This window comes from Gorilla gorilla, chromosome 13 (assembly GCF_029281585.2).
Source record: "Gorilla gorilla gorilla isolate KB3781 chromosome 13, NHGRI_mGorGor1-v2.1_pri, whole genome shotgun sequence".
In the NCBI taxonomy this organism is placed as follows: Eukaryota; Metazoa; Chordata; class Mammalia; order Primates; family Hominidae; genus Gorilla; species Gorilla gorilla.
Window position 1 is genome coordinate 29,537,847 of NC_073237.2, and position 4,991 is coordinate 29,542,837.

The window sequence follows — 4,991 nt, forward strand, 5'->3', positions numbered from 1 at the left end:
AGACTTACCTTGCCACAGTTCTAGACCCATCCAGGCCATGACTGCCATGTAGATGACACACCTCTCTGCTCACGAATGACTGGCCAAGCCTGAGGTAGGCAGGTTTTGGAGCATTGATAATATGGGTTTTTCCTGTGTTGCCCCTAAACATGTTGTTTCATTTTGTCCCCTTGTCATGGGGTCTTCACAGAACTCCTGCCTTAGAGGATAAGGAGAGACTCTTGCTGTAGCAACTGTAGACACCGGTGTGCACTGAAGAGGGAGGTGAACCTTGGCAGAAGACGGAAAATTTTTTTGGAGAAGGGGATTTTTGGATCAGTGCTTGTGGCTCTGACTCTCTTTCTGAAAGGGAATACCCAAGAACATGAGGATTTTCTGTATCTAGAGCTTGAAGATTAGCCTTCTCCAGCATTTTGCGCTCTTCCTTAAACGATCACAATATAGTCTGAAGTCAGCTTTCTTCAAACAGGAATGACCTTACAGGCAGAGAAGATAGCTATAGGTGGAGACTGTTACCTCATACTGTAGACTCAGATGTGTAGGACAGGTTCAGATCCAGCTGCCCAAGCTCAATTTGGAGGACATGCCATTCTTGGTACCGTTCATTCTGAACTAGAGATTTCTTTGTCTGCTTCTCTAAGACATCTTTCTGGCTTGTGTTTAGTGCTTAGCACATCAAACCACTTTCCTTCAATTATGATAACAGTGAATCATTTCTGTGTGCTTACTATATACCACATAACTTAGTATACAGCATGTAACTCATATAAGTTAAGAATTTTTTTTTCATTTTATCATCACAACCACCTTGGGATTGCCCATTTTCCAGATCATCAAATGAGGTTTCTGGAGGTGAAGTGACTCTTCCATCTCCCAGAGCAGCAGCTCCCAGCCAGAGTTGGCCCTGCCTGCACCCAAGACCTTGGCAAAGCAACCAGAACCAGAAAGAACCACGAGAGAAGCTTTCAATGACTTTCAGCCGCTTTGTCCCCCTTTGTTTCTCTTCTCCTCTCCTGCATTTTTCTCCATCTCCAGGTACAGTTCAGGATGTGGATGCCTGTCCCCACACAAAAACACTTGGGATTCATTCCTCATACCACAATTCATCCCGATTTTCCCTCCTTTAAAGTCAGATCTCACCTACCTCTTTGGTCAGAGATGTGTGTTTTAAAATCCCCGAGGAAGGAGGCAGGGACTGTGCCCTGAGATGATTATTGGTGAAGTGGATTTATGCCTAATTTCAGTTTAAGAGAATGTTGCTGTGTCTCTGCCTAGGACAGGCAGCCCGCTGTGGCCCTGGGTGATGAGGAAAGGCCACAGAGGCCCAGGGTTTTATCACCTGTGGCTGCCAGTGTCTGCAGAGCCAGAATTGAGCTAATGCCATGAAAGAATGAGCGCTGGTGGACAGTTGTATGGCAGGTTGCTATGGGGCTTCTTGATCTCTCAAATTCCGGGAGACAAGGTCAATGCATCCTTGAGGGTCCCCTTCCCAGCAGGCTCTGGTGGCTACAAACTGGTTCAGGTGTGGAAGATCATACCACTTTACCTTTGGTTTTTCTTTGAAAAACAGACAACGAAAGACAGATGAAAACAAGAATTCTACCGGTGGGCAGGCAAGAATTCTCTTCGGGAAAAGGGATGTTTGTGGCTCTTCCACACATTGGCCTTGAAAGAGGTTGTTTGCAGAGTGGCTATTATTAAAATGTCCAAAAAATAGAAAATGCTGGTGAGGCTGCAGAGGAAAGGGAATGCTTATGCACTGTTGGCCAGAGTGTAAATTAGTTCATGGAAAAATTATAAAGAAAGCAGTTTGGAGATTTCTGAAATAATTTAAAACAGAACTACCATTCCACCCAGCAATTCCTTTACTGGGCATTTACCCAAAGGAAAATAATTGTTCTGCCAAAAAGACACATGCTCTTGCATGTCCATCACAGCAGTATTCACAATAGCAAAGCCATGGAATGAACCTAGGTGGCCATCAGCGGTAGACTGGGTAAAGGAAATGTGGTACATATACAGCATGGAATACTGTGCAGCCATGAAAAGAATGAAATCATGTCCTTTGCAGCAACATGGATGGAGCTGGAGACCATAATCCTAAGCAAATTAACATAGGAACGGAAAACCAAATATCATATTCTCATGTATAAGTGGGAGCTGAGCACTGGGTACACATGGATATAAGACGGGAACAGTAGACACTGCAACTACTAGAGGGAAGAGAGAAGGAGGGTGGAAAGGGCTGAAAAACTACCTATTGGGTACTGTGCTCACTGCCTGAGTGACGAGATCATTTGTGCCCCAAACCTCAGCATCACACAATATACCCATGTAACAAACCTACACATGTACCCCCTGAATCTAAAATAAAAGTTGAAATTACTTTTCTAAAACACAGGGCCTGGGCCAGAAGCGGTGGCTCATACCTGTAATCCCAGCACTTTGCATCACTTGAGGTCAGGAGTTCAAAACCAGCCTTGCCAACATGGTGAAACCCTATCTCTACTAAAAACACACACACAAAAAAATTAGCTGGGCACGGTGGTGCACGCCTCTAATCCCAGCTATTTGGGAGGCTGAATCACTTGAGCCCTGGAGGCAGAGGTTGTAGTGAGCAGAGATCATGCCATGGCATTCCAGCCTGGCTGTAGTTGAGCCAGAAGGAGATATTTTGTGTGAAGGCTGAGGTGGGGGCTCTTCAGAGCCTCTGTGAGCAGGAGGGCCTAAGCTGTGGTGGTGGACAGAGTTGTAGCTTTCTGCCTCTTTGCCCTTTGGCATGGACCCACAGGTGAACAGTACCAGCCTCCATCCCGAGCACACGTTCTGCAGACCTTCACATCTCACAGTTCCATGTGAGCAAATGGACTGGGAAAGCTGTGTGGCCTGAGAAAAGGCAATGCCATGGCCTGGCTCTCACACAGTATTTTGTCTTGGATTTTGAATAAGCCTTTTTTTTTTTAATTTAATTTAATTAATTTATTTATTTTTTGCTTGTTTTGTGTTTTTGGTGGTGGTGGTGGTGGTGGTGGTTTATTTCACACTGACCACTTGGAACAAATCCCATGGTTATCTGTGATTTTCATGCCCTGTTTCTGCTGGCAACCCTTCTGAGTGGGGTGACTCACTTTCCTGTATAAAGAGTTTGAGTAGCCCAGGTAGGAGGTGGAAGCAGCCATCTGGAAGGCCATTGGGATCCTTATGTCTGTCTCTGGGCTTCAGATAACCAGCTGGGCTTTGATAGGAATGATCTGAATGGAGACAGAAAACAGTGGAAACTAGCGCTCCCCGCCCAGCCCTGTTTATATGAAGCATTTGGTTCTTCTCTTGACTCTTGAGTGATGATGAGATTCAGACGAGGCATTGACATTATCGTAAGAAAGGGAGAAAATGTATCTGTCTTGTCTGTCTATCTATCTACTGGATATATAGCTCCAAAAGCAGACAAACCCAAGGCCGTAAGGTGAACTAGGGTCTGCGTTTGGACTCCATGAAAACAAAATCCATGTTGAACAAAGTGATGTTTGTATGCAGTGACATTCTGGGTGACCCGTGTGTATCTGTCCATTGTGTGCAAGCCCTGAGCCCTGTTTTCCTCGGAAGATAGTGAGTGGTAGCCTTCTCCTCACACGTACCACACATGTGGAGCACAGATGGCCCTCTCAAGGTAATTGATCTTACACATTTACTGTTCACCAAACAAGTGTCTGATGCATACTTGGGTGTATTCCACAGCATGTGGACTGCGGTCCCCTGTGTTTGCCAGGAATGCTGTGCTCCATGTAGAGGTTTTCCTCTACTCCTCACTGCAATTTGCACGCTGCTCCATGGACACTTGGAGGCCTGTGCTCTGTTCCCTGTAACTGGAAATGTGCTCTGAACTTGTCTGTCTCCCTTGGCTGCTCTTGGCTCTTGGTACCAGCTCCCATGGGTGTCCACAACCACTTGGGACAGAAGGTAAAGGTGGAATTTCAAAGAGAAGCTTGCTTGAATCTTCAGTGACAAGCTTGGATGAGCTACATCCCTAACACGGGCCCTCTCAGAATTGCCAGGAGGAGGCTTTGGCAGGTGTCACAAGTGTCACGGGGCCTGCCCTCCTCTGCTGCATGCAGTGGATGCAAGCCAGCCAACGTGTGGCCAGAGTGGCTGGATGGTGTCACAGCTCTCAGATGTCTTTCCTTCCACGTTTTTAAAAGAGTCCCAAATAACTCACTTGAAGTGTCTCAAAGGTGAGCAAGTTTTATGAAAATGAATCCTTCCTCAGTTAATTGATCAAATGGGTGAATCTTGACCCTCTCTAGTTTCTATCCCAGGTCAGAGTGGGGAGCTGATGTTAGCTGTGGGATTCACTGCAGCGTCCTACCACAAAGGCAAAGAAGATGAAAATGCAGCGTGCAGTGCTGGGCTTGATTCCCAAGTCGCAGGCTGGCTCCCACTATGGTAGGTGGAACATCTCTCTAGCCTGCTCACAGAGATGGAACTAGGGAATTGAGGGAAGAGTTAGGGGGCCAGGGAGATTTACTTGAGTCTGATTTTCCAGGTGAATGAGAAGGGAGGGCTTGGTGCTGACACATTCTTGGGAGAGGCATGTCATCACCAACAGCATTTGTCATGATTGTTGTATTTTAGCAATAAGATTCAGCTCGTCAGAGTTTTTGGGCCACCTAGAAGATGCTGACACATTTTCTGTGCTGTGATTGTTCTGAAGGCAGAGTAGCTCTAACCACTGTGAGAAGCCCAAATAAAAATCAATACCGCCCGCCCAAAGACCACCTTTCTGAAACACTTTTCTCTAGAAAACAGTGCCCCTTTTGTCCTAAGCTTCGTATTATTTTTGGATTCCATCTCTTTGTATATGCTACTCTAGTGTACCATGGAACACATTTTGGGAGCTGGGGGCTCTGCTTACCTTTCAGGGGGACAGACCTGTCTGACCTGAGATTGGAGGATGCTTTCCAGTGTGAAGGAGTGTGAGGGAGCCGGCACAGACA